The following is a 23,740-nucleotide window of genomic DNA, read 5'->3' on the forward strand; positions in this document are numbered from 1 at the left end:
CGCAACCTTAGGAATATAACAAGACTCTGATCCCAAAAGCTTGATGACATCAGGAAATTGTCAGATTATCTGCATAGAGTAAACATGGTGAAATATAATTATCCACTATATTCCTTGCTCAGAGACACAATCCTGCACCTTAAAAATGTCCAGTTGTGAAAACCACATGGTTTATTTATTTTATTTATGTATTTATTAAATTTATACCCCGCCCCTCTAGACCATGTCTACTCGGTTTCTGCCTTTAAATATTTGGGGTTTCTTTTGCTGTGCACTGGCTCTTTAAGAAGCAAACCCCAACGTTAGTGCTAGTGGGGACTGTGAGGAGAACACAACGGGCAAGAATCTGGATGAGCATTTGGGGTCTGCAACACCTCCTTCAATCGATTCCATTACTTCACTGTGTCCTGGGGGGGCGTTATAAGTTGCTGTTAGTGAAGACATCTGTGTGTGGTGCTCTTTCCCCATATTGCAGTCTTTTCAACTGGAAATAGGGCTAATGGCTGCTTTACAAAGCTGAGTGCCCTGTAATTTCCGAAAAGTGGGGCAGTTATCCTTCTTTCACCATCACATATTTTTTAAGGCTTCACGCACAAAGAAATGCTTGTCTGGTTCACAATTAGAGACCACAAACTGTGACTAAATCCATGACATTGTAGTTTAGATCCATGTGCGTCTGTGTGTCCAAGCACCAGGCTGCAAACATGAGGCCGTAATGCTTCAGGAGAAGCCGCCCGTTGAACGAATGGAGCGGGTACTCTTGTGGCATATTTCTATAGCAACCGTGTTACATTTTATTTTTCTGGGACAATTCCCTGGTGAAATCCAATCACACAATATACAAATCTCTAAGTTGATCAGCGGGCAAAGACAATCGCGTTCCAATCAAAAGCTGAAGTAAGATCTGTCAGGTTTAAATTTTAAAAAATTGACCTATAGATGTTCTTTCTCTTGACATTTAAAAGACATTTTAAAAAAGCTAAACAAGTAGACGTCACCTTAAGAACACACCAGGTTTGATAAACAGCATTTCTATCCGTATCTGTTTTGCACACCTGTCACAGCCCAAACCTGGGCAAATATGAAAAGCCAAATGGCTCTACAGAGCAGACTTGATTACAGGCATGGCAATTCCTATTAACCTTCCCACACTCTGAATAAAAAACTTGAGGGAAGCAAGCACTCCTGCCCAGCAAAAGAGAACTGCTTATGGAAACATGCCAGTCACCCTCTTGATTAGATCCCATGCATCTTGTCATGGGAGAGGGAAAGGGGAAGTCCATCGCTTAGTCCTAGCAAAGAACTCATACCAAGCTTGCTCTAGTATTGCTTTAATTAATACGCTTTAGGCAGTGCTCTCAAAGTGGACATTACAAGTCACCATTTTGAGGAAGGGTGTGTCATTCTGTTCACTGGCCAAAATAAAAAGTACTGCATACCTTTTAAAAAAAAAACCCTTTGGAGCTCTGTAGTTCACAAGAGACAGAGATGTTTTGCAGGTCCTGGATTTATTAAGGGTCTACCTATTTTTTCAGTGTCTGAGAAATCGTTTGCTTACTTTTCCATTATGAGGAATGAATGGTAAGGACGAAAAAAGTCCATACACCTGTGTGATCACAAAATAGTCAACAACAACACAAGATACACTAAAATGCTGCAGTTGTTCTTCTCCATTTAATGTATTTCATTGATCACTGTTACATAACACTGGAAATAGGAATCGGACGAGAATCATGTTCTAGGCGTGGCTTTAGAATATGGAAGAAAAAGCCAGAAAGATTAAGTAAGTATATATTGTGGAGGCATAGAATACAACATGTTTTCCCAGAAAAAAAAAGATACAGAAAACATATGAGATGTTATTTAGAAAGCAAACGAGGTGATTTTGTAAAATTACCACTAAGAATCCCCCTTGATTAATTTGTCTTACTCTAGAGTGACACCTAGTGTTTTATTTGTGAAATATTATTACAGCATACTGTAATATGTTTAGCCTGTGACATGAAATGATAATATTTGTACAGATTGGTTTTTAATGTGTTTGCAGTCTCCAGCTGTGGATCTGTTACTGGAAACCTGCTTATTTTAAGCATCACACAAAGACTGTCCTGTTTACCAGGGTTTTTTTATGTTAAGTGTTTGTTTATGGTTCTGCCGAATATTTTTTATCTGACTCTTATTTGACTTTTCTAGATGAATTGTTAGTAATTTTTGAATTTATACTAAAATATTTTATCAGTAACTCAGAAGCATATTGAGCTTCCTCTTTTTTTCATAGAGTCATAGAATAATTGAGTTGGAAACGGGCCTATAAGGCCATCAAGTCCAACCCCCAGCCCAATGCAGGAATCGAAATCAAAGCAGATCTGACACATGGTTGTCCAATTTTCTCCAGTGCTGGAGTGCTCACCCCCCCAAAAAAGTAATTGGTTTAATTGTACTGCTCTAACAGTTATGAAGTTGTTCCTGACATTCAGTCTAAATCTGGCTTTCTGTAACTTGAACCCATTATTACATGTTCTGCACTCTGGGAAGATGGAGAACAGATCCTGCCACTCCTCTCTATGACTTACCTTCATAACAATGCTTTCATTTTGTGCTCCTTTTAATTCTTTCATGCAGTAAAAGCTGATGTATTTACTCAAAAGTCCCCCCACTTCCATTCAATGGATCTTGTTCTTAGGCTTATTTACCATGTCTCTTTCACACATTAAAAGTGTGCTGGATACTGCTGCTCTTAAATAAATATAAACCTTTTGGACATTTCTGCCATACTCTTACTATTTCTTTAATGGAGGCAAATGTGGAGACCCGCCATTTCTTTGCCAGCAGGAAGACCAATCCAGTTGAGCAAGGTGAGGGATGCATGTCAGGTGATGCAAGGTGACAAGCAGTAAATTCCTCTCCCCCCCCCCCACTTCCAAGAGGATCTCTCACTACCACTCAAGGGAGTTTGGTCTCCAGAAACAGCTGCCATTTGTTGTCTACACAGCCACCCCTGTTGTTTCTCTAGTTGTGGGACAGCCATGTATACGGATCAGATATCCTCACCAGCCTCTATAGCAGACCAGCACAGCTCCCAGATAGTTTCTCTAAACTTAACTCACTAGATCAGTGATGGAGAAACTTTTTGAGCCTGAGTACCCAAACTGCAAAACAAAACAAAACAAAACAACACCCAACCCAGCAGGCAACGGGCAGCAGCAGAAGTGGTGGCCACAGAAGCAGAAGTGGTGGCAAAAGTGGCAATCCCAGGTATGGAGGTGCCTCCAGATCCCACTCCTGATCCGCCTCCAGTTGTGCCCAACCCCGCCACTGCCTATAGCTTGGCTGGACCGCCACTGCCAGCTGCTCTAGATCCTAGCCCGCTGCCTGTCGGGGTGCTAGGACTGCGGCTGCAGCCGCCTCCTCAGGTTTGGTGCCAGGGGTAGCGATCCAGTGACTTATGGCTCACGAGCCCACAGAGAGGGCTCTGCGTGCCAGCTCTGGCATGCGTGCCATAGTTTCACCATTGCCACACTAGATGATCACAAGTCTGGCGGAGAGGGAGTCTTGCAACATTTCTCCTCTCTGGTCCAGCTAGGCGGCACCAAAAAAAAAAATAATTCCCCAGACAAGCTGATACATTCAGCCTCCAGTAGTTTTCCATGCCCACTCCTTGGTTTTGTTCTTTCTGAGAAAATGAAAAAGACGAGCCTGTGGCATGGCACCATCACAAAGTCTTCAATGGACAAGACATTTTTGGAGATCACTCATTAATAGGGTCGCTATAAATTGGAGGCAACTTGACAATACACCTCCACAACAACTATCTCACAGATGTGTTACAGAAAGGATCGGTTTGTCTATCTGGGTAGAGAATTGCGTATCTGGATATTTTTAATCCTTAAGCAATACCTGAATGGGGAGGAACATTTTTATTAGGGGGAAAAAACTGAAATGGAAGAAATGCTTAAGATTTTATGGTAACTTCACATGGGATTTTCACACAATCATATAAATATCTGTTAACAGACATGAGAAGTAAGCTGAGGAAGTTGCTCAGCTAGAGCTTGGAAGAAAATATTGAAAGCCACTAGTAGGAAGTATTACTCACCCTGCCTCCACCTCCTTCCTAGTCATGACTCAGTGAAAGTGTTTCTGTTCCTTCAAACAACCAGAATTCATTCTGAGAGTGAATGAAACATATTTTCAATTAACTGAATCTCAAATCTGGCGTTAAAACAGTGACATTTATGACATTTGCTCAACCTTTAACAATTAAAAATAACCTCAGTCTCTCACCTTTGGATACAGTTAGGATTCCCAACTTGATTAAAACAGTTGCCCCCTCCTTCAGCGTTCCTGACGTCGGGGGAGCTGCCTGCAATATCTGCCGTCCCCAGGCATGGGTGAGAGACGTGTCTGGGAGAATTTCTGGCTTGCGCTCCCCGGCCTTTTTCAGGACTGGGACCCTGTTGCTACTGCTCCTGCTGCTTCAGGCCATCCCACCCCCTTCCATAACATCAGCCACCTGGCTGGGAGGGAGGGAGACCATAAAAGCCGGAAGCTTGTGCCAGGGCCCTCACAGACCAGCGTTCCTGACGTCGGGGGAGTTGCCTGCAATATCTGCCGTCCCCAGGCACGGGTGAGAGACGTGTCTGGGAGAATTTCTGGCTTGCGCTCCCCGACCTTTTTCAGGACTGGGACCCTGTTGCTACTGCTCCTGCTGCTTCAGGCCATCCCACCCCCTTCCATAACATCAGCCACCTGGCTGGGAGGGAGGGAGACCATAAAAGCCGGAAGCTTGTGCCAGGGCCCTCACAGACCAGCGTTCCTGACGTCGGGGGAGTTGCCTGCAATATCTGCCGTCCCCAGGCACGGGTGAGAGACGTGTCTGGGAGAATTTCTGGCTTGCGCTCCCCGACCTTTTTCAGGACTGGGACCCTGTTGCTACTGCTCCTGCTGCTTCAGGCCATCCCACCCCCTTCCATAACATCAGCCACCTGGCTGGGAGGGAGGGAGACCATAAAAGCCGGAAGCTTGTGCCAGGGCCCTCACAGACCAGCGTTCCTGACGTCGGGGGAGTTGCCTGCAATATCTGCCGTCCCCAGGCACGGGTGAGAGACGTGTCTGGGAGAATTTCTGGCTTGCGCTCCCCGGCCTTTTTCAGGACTGGGACCCTGTTGCTACTGCTCCTGCTGCTTCAGGCCATCCCACCCCCTTCCATAACATCAGCCACCTGGCTGGGAGGGAGGGAGACCATAAAAGCCGGAAGCTTGTGCCAGGGCCCTCATAGACCAGCGTTCCTGACGTCGGGGGAGTTGCCTGCAATATCTGCCGTCCCCAGGCACGGGTGAGAGACGTGTCTGGGAGAATTTCTGGCTTGCGCTCCCCTGCCTTTCAGGACCGAGACCCTGCTGCTGCTGGTGCTGCTGCTTTGGACAAACCCACCCCTTCCTCAACACCAGCCACCTGGCTGGGAGGGGAGAAGGGGCATTAGAAGGGTGTATGGGTTTGTTCTTGTTTGTTTGTTTTAACTGTTAGTATTACTAATTGCCATCAGGTTGCATAGAGACCCACAGTGGACCTGATGGAACAGGAAGGGGGGAGGGCGTTGGAGGGGGCAGCCATTGAGGTGGTGCTGGGTAGGGGAAGGAATGGCGGTGGGGGTAGGACATGCCCGCGTAGGAGAAGAGAGGTTAGATATCTTACATCTATCCCCTCTTCTAGTCCTACCTCCAACCAAATGGTATCAGGCGACCATATCAGCAAACCCTCGAGCCACACGGTGCTGTTGATGAACGCCAGGTCAGTACAAAATAAAACTGCCCTCATCCATGATGTAATTCTGGATGAGGGTGCTGACCTGGCGTGCATTACTGAGACCTGGGTGGGAGAGGAAGATGGTGTCCCCCTCTCCCAGCTGTGTCCTCCTGGGTACTCAGTCCAGCACCAGTGTCGCTCGGAGGGTCGGGGAGGGGGAGTTGCTATAGTCTATAGGAGTTCTATCTCCTTGACCAGGCTTCCTGTCCCTTTGAGAGGAGGTCTTGAGGGCCTGTATTGTATGTTGGGCTCACGAGACAGATTAGGGATTCTGTTGGTGTACCGCCCACCCTGCTGCGTACCAACAGTCTCCCTACCTGAGCTGACGGAGGCAGTCTCGGACCTGGTGTTGAGGACTCCCAGGCTGCTGGTGCTGGGGGACCTCAACATCCATGCTGAGGCTGCCTTGACCGGGGCGGCTCAGGACTTCATGGCCGCCATGACAACCATGGGACTGTCTCAATGTGTCATCGGCCCGACACATGAGAAGGGCCACACCTTGGACCTTGTTTTCACAACGGGACTGGAAGATGGTGGTTTGGATGTGGAGGGGCTGGTTGTGACCCCATTGTCATGGTCAGACCACTTCCTGGTCAAGTTTAGTCTATTAGCTTCTTCTTCCCTCTGCAAGGGTGGGGGATCTATTAAGATGATCCGCCCTCGGAGACTTATGGATCCAGATGGATTCCTGAATGCTCTGGGGGAGTATCCGTCTGATATGGTTGGCGCTCCTGTCGAAGCTCAGGTCACCCTATGGAATAGGGAGATGACCCGGGCGGTTGACACGATTGCGCCTAAGCGCCCTCTCCCTGCTCGCCGAGCCCAGACAGCTCCCTGGTATACTTCTGAACTGCGGGCGATGAAGCGAGAGGGGAGACGGCTAGAGCGCAGGTGGAGGAAGTCCCGCTGGGAATCTGATCGAACACGACTTAGAGCCCATTATCGGGCCTATTTCGTGGCAATACGGCTGGCGAAACGGCAATATTTCTCCAGCCGCATTGCTTCCTCAGAATGTCGTCCAGCAGAGCTGTTTCGGGTGGTCCGGGATCTTCTTCAACCGGGAAACCCGGTGGAGGTCCCGGACTGCTCATCAGCTCGCTGTGATGAGTTTGCTATTCATTTTGAGGAAAAAATCGCTCAGATTCGCAGTGGGCTGGACTCCACTGTTACTGCAAAATCGGAAGATGTGTCCAGTGTGCCGTGCTTAGGTCAAACTTTAATGGATGAGTTTCAATTGTTGAGACCCGAGGATGTGGACAGGGTGCTTGGATCTGTCCGTTCTACCACCACGCCGCTCGACCCTTGCCCATCTTGGCTAATTGGAAGATCTGCCAGGGGGGTTCGCACTTGGGTCCAGGAGGCCGTGAACGCCTCTCTGAGAGAGGGAGTGGTCCCTACTGCCTTGAAAGAGGCGGTAATTCGACCACTCCTTAAAAAGCCTAACCTGGACCCAAGGCTGGTGGTCAACTACCGACCAGTGGCGAACCTCCCTTATTTGGGCAAGGTGTTGGAGCGGGTTGTGGCCGGGCAACTCCAGGCGCTGCTGGATGAAACGGATTTTCTGGATCCATTTCAGTCGGGTTTCAGGCCGGGTTTTGGTACAGAGACAGCCTTGGTCGCCCTGTATGATGACCTTTGCCGGGAGAGAGACAGGGGGAGTGTGACCCTGTTGATACTCCTGGACCTCTCAGCGGCTTTCGACACCATCGACCATGGTGTCCTTCTGGATAGGCTGACTGGGTTGGGAGTTGGGGGCACTGTTTTACGGTGGTTCCGCTCCTTCCTAGCTGACCGTATCCAGAGGGTGGTGCTGGGGGACAGTTGCTCTGCCCCATGGCATTTATGTCATGGGGTTCCTCAGGGCTCGATACTGTCCCCCATGCTGTTTAACATCTACATGAAACCGCTGGGAGAGGTCATCAGGAGGTTTGGGCTGAGGAGTCAGCAATATGCTGACGACACTCAGCTCTACCTCTCGTTTTCCACCAATCCAGGTGAGGCGGTTTCTGTGCTGAACTCGTGTCTGGACCTGATAATGGACTGGATGAGGGTTAATAAATTGAAGCTCAATCCAGACAAGACGGAAGTGCTGTTAGTGGGTGCTTCGCCGGACAGGTTGGAGGGCCACTTCCCTGTCCTGAATGGGGTTACACTCCCCCTAAGGGACAGGGTCCGCAGCCTGGGGGTGCTCCTGGACCCCAGTCTAACTTTGGAAGCTCAGGTGGACTCGGTGGCCAGGGGTGCCTTCCTTCAGCTGCGGAAATTATACCAGCTACGGCCCTACCTGGACGAGTGGAGTCTCATGACAGTTACACATGCACTGGTAACATCTCGTATTGATTATTGCAATGCGCTCTACGTGGGGCTGCCTTTGAAGACGGTCCGGCGACTGCAACTGGTTCAGAATCGAGCTGCGCAGCTGGTGAGTGGTGGGGCCGCCAGAGAGCACATCAAGCCGATTCTGTATAATTTACACTGGTTACCAGTTGCTGTCCGGGCCCAATTCAAAGTGCTTGTTTTGACATATAAAGCCCTAAACGGCTTGGGCCCTGGATACTTGAAGGACCGCCTCCTTCCATATGAGCCTACCCGGCTGTTAAGATCTAGCCAGGGGGCCCTTTTGAAAGAGCCATCCCTCAAGGAGGTAAGAGGGATGGCTTGTAGACAAAGGGCCTTCTCGGCAGCTGCCCCCAGACTATGGAACGCCCTCCCAACTGAAATTCGCCTGGCGCCGACACTGATGATATTTCGGCGCCAGGTCAAAACCTTCCTGTTCCAGAAGGCTTTTAATTGAAATAACATTAACTGTGGGTCTTAATGATGGCAATTTTAATTGTATTTTAATTGTATTTTAATTGTATTTTAATCATTTTATTTTATTCCATTGAATTTTAATTGTTGTAAGCCGCCCAGAGACCTTTGGGTAGAGTGGGCGGCATATAAATTAAATAAATAAATAAATAAATAAATAAATAAATAAATAAAAGCAGAGTTTGGAAAAGCTGTCTTTTGGACTACAACTCCCATAATTCCCCTCCAAGAAAGGGCAGCTTTGCCAAGCTCTGTAACAGGTATAATAGAATCAATATCAGCCTTAAAAGTACAATTAAATATCAGGTAGACAAGTAAAACACAATAAAGCAGTAGAAAATTAAGGTTTTGACCTCACTTGGAATGGGATCTGGCAGCCCTGTTTACAAAATGTTGCTGTTTTGAAGTCATTGCAAGGTGGATTAGAATGTATATTTAATATTTCCAGTCTATGGACCACTGTTTTTTCCCATATTTGTTGGCATATTCTTGTTAGGGTTTTAACAGACTCAGTGAGTGTGGCTTGAATTAGTTCTATCAGTATTCCATCTACCCCTGATGATTTATTTGTTCCTAGTACTTTCAGAACAGCTTTTACTTCACTTTCAAGAACTGTAGGTTCTTCATCATAGGATTCCTTTTCAAAGGAGTCTCTTCTGTGCAGGTCTTCTGTGTACTGTTTCTCTTTATTTTCTCCTGGCCAGATAGTGTACTTTCCTGCTGGTCATACAGCATTAAGGCTTAAATTTACGTTTGATTTCTTGGATCTTTTGGACGAAGATCTTGTTTTTCTCCTTTTGTTGTTCTCCTCTGTTTCTTTACACTGGTTATGGTAATAGTTTTCTTTGTTTCTATGTGACAGTCACTGAAAAACTGCATTCTGGATTCTGCCCCTATTACTGTGATCTTTTACTTTTGCTTCTCATGTTCCCTTTACAATTTTAAGTGTTTCAAGATTCATTTAGGTTTTTCTTTTCATTTTATGATAGGAATTCTTTTTACATTCTTCTCTAATAGTATCTCTGGTTTCCACTCACAGTTCTGGTTCATGGTCAATTGAGTTTAATAACACAAATCTGTTCCTTATGCAGACCTCAAATTAATCAGAAATGTAGTTTGAATTATACTTTGGCACTACAATTCCTTTAGTGTCCTTTTTCGGCTTTATTGGATAGTAACATTTCCTGATCAGTATCAAAATCTGCTCCTGGTCTTGTTTTGGCAGAGAGAATACAGCTTCTCCACGTCCTGATTCCAATTACATAGTCTATTTGTTTTCTATTTCAACCATCTGGTCATGTCCACATGTACAGCAGTCTGTTGTAGCGTATGTTTGCAATAAACAGATGGTTAGCTTTGCAAAACTCTACAAGTTGTTCTCCTGCTTCATATTTGTCCCCTAGGCCAAATTTTCCAGAACATTTGTTTCTGCTTTGTTCCCTAGTTTTGTGTTTCAATCACCTATGATTATAAGCATGTCATGTTTTGGATTATGATCAGTTTCTTCTTGGATACTCTTACTCAGGTCTTATCCCGAAGACACTTACATGTCAGGAACAAGGAGGCCAAAAGGATAACAAGTCAGAAGAAGGGATAAGAAGGTGGCTCAGATGCAGGCCTGGCTCTCATAAAGGGCAGAAAATGTTAGCTGCCTGGAACATGGGATGCTGGGAGCAACTTCATAGTGCTGGCACAGCTTCTTGGAGCCTGAAACAATGGGCCAGTATGGAGATGGATGCATGATGTGCAGACCCTTGGAAAGTTCTTACTCCCAGAGTCTGAGATGTTCCTCATGCAGAGATACAATGCCTTGGGTTATGTCATCCCCTGAAAACAATAGAAAACTGTTTTCACAGATTTTGGCCCCTCCATATTATTCACCAATGGGGAACCATCTTGTGGTTAGCAACTGGGAAAGAAGGTAAACCAATGCAGGAAACTTTAGGGCTGTAAATGGAACAAAAAGCCACTGAACCCTGAGAGAATAGGCTCCCTCTCTCAATCTTATCTCTAAAATCTTGGTTCCTGGTCCTCTTCCCTTTGAAAGAGAGGAGGACTTTCCCCTCTCACTGTCTCTTCCTTCTCCTACTGAGCCTCTCCATGGTCCCCCATCTGGGATCTAGGAGAAGGTTCCGCTGAACTTACCTGTCTGGACTTGCAGGATCGAGTTCTTCACACCTCTACATTGAATTAAGTAGATATAATATTTTAATTCCTGTTCTAATCATATAGATGTGAATGATAGTTATATTGATAGGTTTTCAATGGAGTTTGATTGATATTATTCAATCCGATCATGCATTATAGTCCCTTACTGCCCGTGCTACATCTTGCCTCAGTATTAGAGCCTGATTTCTCCTGATTTCGTTATTTTCGGAGTAGAACACTTTGAAGTTGTCTGACTGAAAATATCTTGTTTTAGTCCACTTTATTTCACTGAGACCAAGCACTGAAATGTTTATACATTCCATTTCTCCCTTTACAGTTTCCAGATCGTACTTCTCATGTTCCATGCTCCAACTGTATGTGTTGTACAGCTTCAGGATTTCCGTTCCTTTCTGTGCTCATCAACCACTAGGTGTCCTTTCGGCTTTAAGTTAGATGCATCATTAACAACATAGCTATTCACACTAGGCCTTTGTTCTTTCCAAGTAACTAAGGTAACTGAATTCTCTTCTGACCTTGGAGTTTCATCTTTCAGCACTACTTTGTTTCACTTTGGACAATCTCACCATAGGGTTTTCATGATTAAAAAAAGTTCAGCACGGGTTTACTACTGCTACCTACCACACAATACTAGCAAATGTTAGTTTGAGTGTCGTCACCATTGCTTCCTCTGCCAGTTTCAGCTACTGCTGCCGCCCAGTAGCTACTTTCAAGAGGATGGCTGCATACTAGCCTTGGGTCTCAGCTGTGACCATTCTGTGGGTGACCCTGCTAGGAGTCCAGGCTTGTAATGGAGTCTAGCCTCCTGGGAGCATTGCCTTCAGCTGCACTAACACACCCAGATCCTTTCACCATATTAAGGTGCGTGTCCAAGAAGGGGTATGAGGTAATAAAGTTCCAAAATATGACACACACACCCCAATATGCATTTCCCTCCACATAAGAGAATATAACAAAACTCTTGCTTCAAATCAAATGAAGAGTGGTTTTCTGTGAGGCTTTGTCACACCTTCACCCTGCCTCATTCAATTTGATGCTGGCTTCTGATAATGTTATTTTCCTCCTCTTGTAACCTTTCTATATTCTTCCGCTACTACTTCTGCTGCTTTCTTATCGTAGAAAATCCAGTTAAGGGAACAAAGACGTAACAGCTACATAGCAACTTCTAACTCTTAACTTCAGGAGTCTTCCATCTGGAAACATTCAATTTAAAGTCTATTTCTTCTTCCAGTGCTATCACTATGTGGTTCCTTCTGTTTCTGGGGTTCTATTGTGAGTGCCGTGGTTTGTGTTGCCAAAATGACACCACCACATGTAACAGGCTTGGGGGAACATATCCTAACCCAGGAAACATGCAGCACCTAAGCAGGTCTCCATGACTGGAGAGGGGAGAGGTGGGGGCTGGGCTTCCCTCCCTTCCCATATCCTCATCAGTCTTTATACAGTGGACCCTCCACTTACAGAATTAATCCGTATTGGAATGGTGGCTGCAGGTCGAAAAGTCTGTAGGTAGAATCTCCATTTAGGTCGAATCTCCATTGACCTACAATGCATTGATAACCGATTAATCCCGTAACGGGCCGTTTTTGTTCCATTTTTGTTCCATTTTGGGTTTTTTTCTGGTCTGTAGGTTGATTCTCCAGCTGCAAGTTGAACCTAAATTTTGCAGCCAGAGAAGTCTGTAACCCGAAAAGTCTGTAAGTCATTGTCTGTTCTCTTTTTCTCTCTAATATGTCATCTGAAATATTTAACCCTAGGGATGTTCCTTTTGTTTTTTTTTCTAAATTGCATATTAATATTCAGAACTATTTTTATTTAATGTTCCTTTTTCTTTTTGGATTATGAGCTTTTTGCCTGTTGTTGTTTTTTCTGAGGAGAACAGTTGCCTTTGGTCTCTATACCAGATTGAAGGAGTGGGCGTTTGGCAAAGTTAACTCTTGCAGAGAGCAGCAACTGTATCATTCTGTGTGGGGATCAACTGGCTTTCCTGTTTCAGATAAAATGAATGTTGATTTAATGGGTAGCAGTTTAATACATGAAATATACCATATACTTTATTGAATGTAGATTCACTTCACGTAGTGTATTTTATTATTTCCATAAAACTTTCCACATCTACTTTTAGTTCTGTCATTGTTTAAGATTTCTTATATCTCCAGTCAGAGGACTGAGATATATTTCAGATTGTTTATTAAATGTTTTATCATCATCATCATCATCATCATCATCATCATCATCATCATCATCATCATCATCATCATCATCAGCTGTTATGTCCCCTGGAAGGAATATATGTCAAGGTACCAGAGTCTTCCCATTTCTTCTTGTCTATGTATTGCTGAATGGCATCCTTCTCTTTCCAAAAACATTTGGCTGCTTCTTCTTCTTCTTCATTACAATATCTTCATGTTATAATAAAGTTTTAAAACTACATGTTACAATAACTACATGTTAAAACTACAGGTTAAAACTACATGTTACAAAGTTTTGAAACTACATGTTACAATAAATTTTTAAAACTATTTAAGTGGGCAGTCATTGGACAGAAAATAATATTGGCAGAGTGTGGAAATTTATGTCTTAAAAAACACCTCCAGCTATGCAGCGGATAAAAGTTCAGGGACCTACAGAGCAGAATTAGCTTCAAATCTACCCTCAGCAGGCCACCTGTTATTGGTTAGTACTCCTCAGCTGACACTTACTGTTTCGAAAGCTCACTCAGAGACACTGGTAAGAGAAAGGAATAAAAATGTTCCTTTTTACTCACAGTTCTTCATTGATTAAAACAAACAGCATTCTGTAGAAACAAAATTGACTGGCTACATGAACAGAGCTTAACTGATTAATTAGCTTCATGCCTAACTGCAAGACTTGATGATGGACTACATCATTCTAACTGTCCAAAGACTTGTCTGACTAAAAAGAGCAGGACAAGAAGAGTTGAGTAGAGGACTTTGGCTCTCTTCAGAATTCTGAGGCAGGGAAGGAACAATTGGCAGCTATTGGATTGATTGACATTCACCCCAGTCCAGAATGGTCCCTCCCAGCCAAAACCTTTTAAAGGCATCATACAAAGGTTGCCAAATTCCAACAAATACAACGTTCTGTTAACAAATCTCGCTCTTCACTTCTAACCTATAATATACATACATTTAAGGTAACAACCTTTGGGAAATGCTAATAACAAATTTTATTGTTACAATAAATCCCTCTAAAAAATTATTGTTGGGTTGGTGGATTCGTTGGCCTATTACCGTGTTTCCCCGAAAATAAGACAGGGTTTTATATTGATTTTTGTTCCAAAACCGCAGTAGGGCTTATTTTCATGGGATCTTTAATTATTTTCATGTACAACAATCTACATTTGTTCAAATACAGTCATGTCATATTCTGGTTGCTGAACAATGGTGGAAGGCAGGGTTTCACTTAACTAGGGCTTATTTTGGGGGTAGGGCTTATATTACGAGCATTCTGAAAAATCATACAGTGGGGTCTCTACTTAAGAACTTAATCCGTATTGGAAGGTGGTTCTCAAGTTGAAAAGTTCTTATGTTGAATCTGCATTTCCCATAGGAATGCACTGAAAACCATTTAATCCGTATCTGCTCTTTTCCGTCCATAGAAACTACAGTACTAGGGCTTATTTTCAGGTTATGTCTTATTTTCGGGGAAACAGAGTATTAACATATAAAATTAAACACTTACCATCCCCACCTCTGGTTTACAGTAAAGATCTAAATCAATGTTTCTGAACCTTTGTTCCTCCAGAAATGTTGGAATCAGCTCCCATAATCTGTGACCATTGGCAGTGCTGGCTTAGATTGTGTGGCAATCAAAGTCCAGTATATTTGGAACACCAAGAATGAAGAACCACTCATTTAAGTACTGTGGTATTTTGACTATCAAAACTATTCCCTTTTTATTTAACGCACACATGTGGAGATGAAACGGTTCGTTATATAATGTATCGTCTCTTGGAGGGCAACCCTAAGACTGAGTCATCATCTGGGTTGAAAGGGAGAAAGCAAGCTAGCAGTTCCTGCCAGCTTTTTAATTCTTTTCTTACTTGGGGCTAAATGGAGAGCTTGACAGGCCTCCACTTAGGAACTCCAGATATTGCAAATAAAACTAATAGCCTCTTGTTAACTTAGTATTGTTTCAGAATCTTGCTAGGGAAAAAATGCACACAGAAAAATATAGTCAAGAAAAGTTTTGCCATCTGTTCATTTTTTTTAATCCCAAACCAGATGCCCACATACAAATATGAGCATCTGGCTAGCATGCATTTATAGTTACTATGTTAATAGGTGCAGCACGCTCCTAAGATGAGCTTATGGCTATGAATAAGAAGTAATCACTTAGAATGCTAATGGTAAGGTGGCAGGAAAAGGATGTAATGACCTCAGGTTCTCAATTAAATTCTTTTCCTTTTGCCATACAATTAGCATCCTGACTGAATACTGCTTATGCACAGCCGTAAGTTCATCTTACTAGCCTGCTGCATATATTGACATAATTACTACAAATGCATGTGCTATTAAGACCAACTGAGGAGACAAAATGCCTAATATCCTGTTTGGTAGATGGCTGGATAGCTCTGTGAGTTGGTTACCTGGCTGTAAAACCAGAAGTTGGAGGAAGGACTCTCCACTGTGCATCCCAGGAGAAAGAGCCAGCCTGTGTAGCTTTGGGCAAGCTGCATAGATCCAGAGTAAGCCCAAAAGAAGGGAATGGTAAACCACTTCGGAGTACAGTATTCTATTACCGAAATCCTGTTGTTTAGCATAAAAGCCAAATTGTAACTTTCCATATATTCCTTCCTGGTTAAAATAACATCTCTGCTGCATCCATGCCTGCACAAAGAATTGCAACAGGAATGCCCATGTCTGAAGAACTGCAGCGGGGACCCTTTGTTTATGGGGCAGAAACAGGCTGAAAGTTACAATTTCATTTACACTAAGCAAAAGGACTTTAACCTAAAGCTGAAAAACTTCAGAAAAGTGTCTCCACAAGTTGAAATCAACTTGAGGGCATGCAATTATTATCTCATTCAATATTTATGAGCATATGGAGCGTCCACTGAGGAAGGTGTGGCAATAATCTGACAAGGTTCCAGCCACATACAATAAGGAACACAACCAGCATATTGTCACATTGTTATTGTGGTTTTTGCAGGAGGTTAACATGTGTGAATATTGAAAGCTGGCCGAATAGCTCAGGGGTTTAGGTATCTGACTGCAGAGTCAGAGGTGAAGAGTTCAATTTCCCACTGTGCCTCCTGTCTGTAGAGCCAGCCTGCGTGGTGTTGGACAAGCTACACAGTTCTAGGGTGCCTCCAAAAAAAGGGTATGGTAAAACTGCTTCTGAGTATTCTGTACCTAGAAAACCCTTGTAAAGAGTCACCATAAGTTAGAACTGACTTGGTAGCACACAATTAATTAATTGAACTTAGGCATCCTTCAGTCTCGAAAGACTATGGTAGCGTGCTCTGTATGGAGGGCTTGGAACAGCGCCTAGTGTGGCTGAGAAGGCCAATTCGAGAGTGACAGACCCTTCCACACTGAAGACAAACCCAGTCTGTCCCCTGTCCGGCTCCCTGGTTTTGCTGCTTATGTGACTTCCTCTTTGCCTCGGCCTGCTGGGCAAGAGTCTCTTCAAATTGGGAGAGGCCGTGATGCACTGCCTGCCTCCAGGCTGAACGGTCAGATGTCAGGGTTTCCCATCTGTTGAGGTCTATTCCTAAGGCCTTCAGATCTCGCTTGCAGATGTCCTTGTATCGCAGTTGTGGTCTCCCTCTGGGGCGCTTTCCCTGCACTAATTCTCCATAGAGGAGATCCTTTGGAATCCGACCATCAGCCATTCTCACGATGTGCCCAAGCCAACGTAGGCGTCGCTGTTTCAGTAATGTATTCATGCTGAAAATTCCAGCTCGTTCTAGGACTATTCTATTTGGAACTCTGTCCTGCCAGGTGATGCCAAAAATCCGTCGGAGGCAACGCATATGGAAGGTGTTCAGCCTTGCAGAAAGGGTCCAGGACTCACTGCAGTACAAGAGTGTGCTTAGAACACAGGCTCTATAAACCTGAATCTTCGTATGTGTCGTCAGCTTCTTATTGAGCCATACTCTCTTTGTGAGTCTAGAGAACATGGTGGCTGCTTTGCCAATGCGTTTATCCAGCTCGACATCTAGAGAGAGGGTGTCAGAGATGGTTGAGCCGAGGTACACAAAGTCATGAACAACCTCCAATTCTTGTGTGGAGATGGTAATAGAGGGAGGTGAGTCCACGCCCTGGCCCATGACTTGTGTTTTCTTCAGGCTGATTGTTAGTCCAAAGTCTTGGCAGGCCTTGCTGAAATGATTCATGAGTTGTTGGAGGTCTTCAGCAGAGTGGGCAACAATGGCTGCATCATCTGCGAAGAGGAAGTCCCGCATGCATTTCAGTTGGACTTTGGTCTTCGCTCTCAATCTAGAGAGATTAAAGAGCTTTCCATCTGATCTAGTCCGGAGATAGACGCCCTCGGTTGCAGCTCCAAAGGCATGCTTCAGCATGACAGCAAATTAATTATTGGACAGGATATTGATGAATGTTTATTCCAAGAAATCCACTCCAGACAAAAGAAGATAAAACCCAGAGCAACCCCTAGAACAGACCTGGGCAAAGTGCGGCCCTCCAGATGTTGCTGAACTGCAAATCCCAACACTCCTCTCTATTGGCTGTCTGGGCTAGGATTGCTGAGAGTTGCAGTTCAGCAACATCTGGAGGGCCACATTTTGCCCAGGCCTGCCCTAGAACCAGCTTCAATGTGTGCAGAGGTACTAAAGACCAACATGGAGGCACCCCTCATGGCCAGCCATTGCAGTGGAAGGAGAACAAAGGAACAAAACTGCTTGTTTGTACAAGGAGTGAGTGACCTAAGAAGCAAATGATTGAGGGGCAACAATTTACAATTGGTTAGTTACAGAAAACTAAAAAGGGCCAAGATGTCCAGTCCCATCTGGCTATTTATCTGTCTAGCACACCCACGCTAGTTAATCTAAACACACATTTGTCCTTATTTCAACATGTGCCTCTTGTTATGTAGGTGGTGGGAATGGAAGGACTTCTCAGTGCTTTTCTTTCTTTGATGTATGTGAAGTAATTTAACTAAACTTGACCATTAACATTGCTAGCAGATGGGATTGGCATTTTCTTGGATCTCCTCAACATCTGAGTATTCACATCCCAGCTTCAATCTTATTAAAGTTTGTTGCAATTCTGTTAAGCTGTAAGAGATATTATTCCACAGCTATGCTTTTTGTTGGTTTGTTTCTTTATGGACTTTGACTACTGACTGAGGGCCAGTAAGGTTTAGTGGACAGAGTGTCGGACGTGGGTTCAAAGTTATGCTCCACCACAGAAACTCACTGGGGGGGTTTGGCAACGGTAAACCACTCCTTCAATATTTTATATACTTTGAAAACCCGTTAGGGTCAGCCTAAGTTGGGAGCAACTTAATGACCCACCACACACACATGACTGACTTAATTCTTAAGTGGTACAGAAGATGAAGGAGAAAAAGACTGTAGCCTTTTTCATGAATAACTTGTACGGATGACACACGTAGAAGGAGTAGGGCCATCTCCATCCCTAATAACACAGTTGGTCTAGTATTATCTGCAGACTTCCTGTATTCAATACAGGCATGTGAAGAGGAAAGCTGCACAAGAGTAGGGCCCCTATTCCTTCTTATACGAATGATACAAGTGTAGAGAGACTATTCATATATAAACAGAGAAATCAAAACTGTTGTGCTGTTTTTGGTAGCTATATCATTGAGTCTTCTACTTTTAATGGACAGAAACTCAATGCATTTGCCAATGTCCTGAGGATTAATATAAGGTTTACCAGACCATAAAGTAATGGGAATTGAGGAACAGGTAATAATAACTACTATTCACAGATGGTGGATAAAGATGTAAAACCCTGTTTTGGATTGTCTAAAGAGCTTGATTTGATAATGATTGCTACCCTGGAGTTAATCTGTTTTGGAATGTAATGCCTTTTCTTCATAATCTGCATGCATTCCGAGCAGATCAAATTATAGTTTCATGCACTGAGAATTAAGCATGGAAAGCCAGAAATTGTTTCAGGTTCATTTCTTATACAGTAGCTGAGTAAGAGGACTATTCTACTGGCCATCTCTCTTTACCATCATGCTGCTTCTATATCACGGATGGGCTGTTATGGCTTTCTATTATGTGTGTGTGTGTTTAGTCGTTTAGTCGTGTCCGACTCTTCGTGACCCCATGGACCAGAGCACGCCAGGCCCTCCTGTCTTCTACTGCCTCCCGGAGTTGTGTCAGGTTCATGTTGGTTGCTTCGCAGACACTGTCCAGCCATCTCATCCTCGGTCGTCCCCTTCTCCTCTTGCCATCACACCTTCCTAACATCAAGGTTTTTTCCAAGGACTCTTTCTATTATAGCAACTACCATAATCTCTCACCTTTCACTCTCCTGCACAGGGCTAGTAGTACTATTGCTAGGCCACAAACACATCAAATGCAACATTTTTCCACTTCCATTCTATCTGAAAAATATTTTTACTCCCAGACCACAGAACTCCCTTGTTACACCAACTGCATTGTTTTATAAATCCATTTCTATGCCTAATTGGAAATAGTGGTTTATCATTTTTGAAGCTCTGTGCAGGTTAGGGTTTGGGTACATAAAAGACCACCTCCAATATCTGTTTGGTACCTAGGGCGGCACTCTTTTGGTGCTGACTGAAAATTTTATTTCTACAGGCCTACACGTAATTTGGATTTTATTTTGTTCCCTTCCTGTCCCTTTCTCTTCCTTAGAATATTGTATCTGCAGCATTGCTTGTTGTAAAATATGCTGTGCTTTTGTTTATTTATCAGAGTTTGATTCTTCTTAAGATTTTAGCTCTAAGCTGAATAGAAATAAATATTTCTATTCTACAGAATGGAATAGAATTCCATATAGATGATGCTTCTCTTCAGTGCTTCTCAAAGTGTTTCTGCAGACCATGTTTGCGAACCATTGATTTGTTTACCGGGACGATTTGTAGGCATGTAGTGTCTGCGGTTAGGTTCCAGATCTTTCTGGGTAAGATCTCTTGCTTCTACTTTAAGTAAGTTTCTCCAAACTGAGCTTCTGCTGGAAACGAAGCAGTTTTGTTCCCAGTGGAATTTGGAATAACATTTAAAGTTACAAACAGCTGCCCTGACATCAGCTCCTCAAAATTTTGCCTGTCAGCAGCGTTTGAAAAAAGATCTATAGGACAGTTGACTGACGTGTGACTTTTTGCCATTATTTTTACCTCCTTTAACTCTCAGCAATTGATTCCTGGACTCATCCATCATCTTGCAAATCAAGCCTTCAACAAAAATAACAAGTTGCTCTTTAAAATAAAATAAAAATGAACCATTTTTTGCATCTGTCAGAGGAAATAGTTTCCCTTCCACTAGATGATATAGCACAGGCAGTGGTAAAACTTGGTAGGAAGAGACAGGTACAAAATAATAAAAAGAAACTTTATGGCATTCCAAAAACCAAAACATGTATAACTAAAGTTAGGGTTCCAAAGTAATATTATGGGATTCTAGAGAAAAATATGTAAACTAAAAATAAAAAGAATTTTTAATTACAATTTAATTGTCATCACAATGATTAAACCTACTTAAACTGAATTATATTGTAATAAATGCAGTTTGCTTCTATGTTCTCAGCAAAGAGGGGCTGTTTCTTTCTTAAATGTCTCTCTGCTTTTGTTGATAAATTATTTATAGTCAGATGAACAGTGAGGCAACCAAATTTATCGTTGTTATCATAATTTAGTTGTTTAGTCGTGTCCGATTCTTCGTGACCCCATGGACCAGAGCATGCCAGTCCCTCCTATCTTCCACTGCGTCCCAGAGTTGGGTCAAATTCATGTTGGTTGCTTCGATGACACTATCCAACCATCTCATCCTTTGTCGTCCCCTTCTCCTCTTGCTGTCACACTTTCCTAACATGAAGGTCTTTTCCAAGGAGTCTTCTCTTCTCATGAGATGGCCAAAGTACTGGAGCCTCAACTTCAGGATCTGTCCTTCCAGTGAGCACTCAGGTTTGATTTCCTTTAGAATTGATAGGTTTGTTCTCCTTGCAGTCTAGGGGACTCTCAAGAGCCTCCTCCAGCACCACAATTCAAAGACATCAATTCTTCAGCAGTCAGCTTTCTTTATGGTCCAGCTCTCACTTCCATACATCACTACAGGAAAAACCATAGCTTTGATCATTCAGACTTTTGTTGGCAAGGTGATGTCTCTGCTTTTTAAGATGCTGTCAAGGTTTGTCATTGCTTTCCTCCCAAGAAGCAGGCGTCTTTTAATTTCGTGGCTGCTGTCTCCATCTGCAGTGATCATGGAGCCCAAGAAAGTAAAATCTGTCACTGCCTCCCTTCGATTTCCCAGGAGTTGATGGTACCCGTGGCCATGATCTCAGTTTTTTTTATGTTGAGTTTCAGACCGTTTTTTGCACTCTCGTCTTTCACCCTCATTACAAGGCTCTTTAATTCCTCCTCACTTTCTGCCATCAGAGTGGTATCATCTGCATATCGGAGGTTGTTGATATTTCTTCCGGCAATCTTAATTCTGACTTGGGATTCCTCCAATCCAGCCTTCCACATGATGTATTCTGCATATAAGTTAAATAAGCCGGGGGACAATATACAGCCTTGTCGTACTCCTTTCCCAATTTTGAACCAATCAGTTGTTCCATATCCAGTTCTAACTGTTGCTTCCTGTCCCACATATAGGTTTCTCAGGAGATAGACAAGGTGGTCAGGCACTCCCATTTCTTTAAGGACTTGCCATAGTTTGCTGTGGTCCACATAGTCAAAGGCTTTTGTATAGTCAATGAAGCAGAAGTAGATGTTTTTCTGGAACTGTCTGGCTTTCTCCATAATCAAGCGCATGTTTGCAATTTGGTCTTTAGTTCCTCTGCCCCTTCGGAATCCATCTTGTACATCTGGGAGTTCTCGGTCCACATACTGCTGAAGGCTACCTTGGAGGATTTTGAGCATAAACTTGCTAGCGTGTGAAATGAGTCCAATTGTACGGTAGTTGGAGCATTCTTTGGCACTGCCTTTCTTTGAGATTGGGATGTAGACTGATCTTTTCCAGTGCTCTCGCCATTGTTGTGTTTTCCAAACTTGCTGGCATATTGAATATAGCACCTTAACAGCATCATCTTTTAAGATTTTAAATAGTTCAACTGGAATGCCATCACTTCCACTGGCCTTGTTGTTAGTCAAGCTTTCTAAGGCCCACTTGACTTCACTCTCCAGGATGTCTGGCTCAAGGGCAGCAACTACATTGTCTGGGTTGTCCAGGGTATCCAAATCTTTCTGATATAATTCCTCTGTGTATTCTTGCCACCTCTTCTTGATGTCTTCTGCTTCTGTTAGGTCCTTCCCATTTTTGTCCTTTATCATGTCCATCATTGCACAAAATGTTCCTCTAATATCTCCAATTTTCCTGAACAGATCTCTGGTTCTTCCTTTTCTGTTATTTTCCTCTATTTCTTCGCATTGTTCATTTAAGAAGGCCCTCTTGTCTCTCCTTGTTATTCTTTGGAAGTCTGCATTCAATTTTCCATAACTTTCCCTATCTCCCTTGCATTTTGTTTCCCTTCTCCTCTCTGCTACTTGTAAGTCCTCGTTGGACAGCCACTTTGCTTTCTTGCATTTCCTTTTCTTTGGGATGGTTTTTGCTGCTGCCTCCTGTACAATGTTATGAGCCTGTATCCAAAGTTCTTCAGGCACTCTGTCCACCACATCTAGTTCCTTAAATCTGTTCTTCACTTCCACTGTGTATTCATAAGGGGTTTGGTTTAGATTATACCTGAGTAGTCCAGTGGCTTTTCCTACTCTCTTCAGTTTAAGCTTGATTTTTGCTATGAGAAGCTTATGATCAGAGCCACAATCAGCTCCAGGTCTTGTTTTTTCTGACTGTATAGAGCTCCTTCATCTTTGGCTGCTGAGAATATAATCAATCTGATTTCGGTATTGCCCATCTGGTGATTTCCATGTGTAAAATCGCCTCTTGTGTTGTTGGAAAAGAGTGTTTGTGATGACCAGCTTGTTCTCTTGACAAAACTCTATTAGCCTTTGCCCTGCTTCATTCTGAACTCCAAGGCCAAACTTCCCTGTTGTTCCTTTTATCTCTTGACTCCCTACGTTAGCATTCCAGTCCCCTAGAATGAGAAGAACGTCTTTCTTTGGTGTCAGTTCTAGAAGGTGTTGTAAATCTTCATAAAATTGTTCAATTTCAGTCTCTTCAGCAATGGTGGTTGGTGCCTAAACTTGGATTATTTTGATGTTGAAAAGTCTGCCTTGGATTTATATTGACATCATTCTATCATTTTTGAGATTATATCCCATTAGAGTTTTTCCCACTCTTTTGTTGACTATGAGGGCTACTCCATTCCTACTACGGGATTCTTGCCCACAATAGTAGATATGATACTCATCTGAGTTGAATTCACCCATTCCTGTCCATTTTAGTTCACTGATGCCCAGGATGTCGATGTTTATTCTTGCCATCTCCTTTTTGACCACCTCCAGCTTCCCAAGGTTCATAGATCTTACATTCCAGGTTCCTATGCAGTATTTTTCTTTGCAGCATTGGACTTTCCTTTCACTTCCAGGCACTTCCACAGCTGAGCGTCCTTTTGGCTTTGGCCAACCACTTCATTAGCTCTGGAGCTACTTGTCCTTGTCCTCCGCTCTTCCTCAGTAGCATGTTGGACGCCTTTCGACCTTAGGGGCCCATCTTCCTGCATCATATCTCTTAGTCTTTTGTTTCTGTTCATGGGGCGTTCTTGGCAAAGATATTGGAGTGGCATTGCCAATTCCTACTCCAGTTGGATTGTGTTTAGTTGGAACTCTCCACTATGACCTGTCTGTCTTGGGT

The sequence above is a fragment of the Pogona vitticeps genome, chromosome 5, assembly GCF_051106095.1.
Source record: "Pogona vitticeps strain Pit_001003342236 chromosome 5, PviZW2.1, whole genome shotgun sequence".
In the NCBI taxonomy this organism is placed as follows: Eukaryota; Metazoa; Chordata; class Lepidosauria; order Squamata; family Agamidae; genus Pogona; species Pogona vitticeps.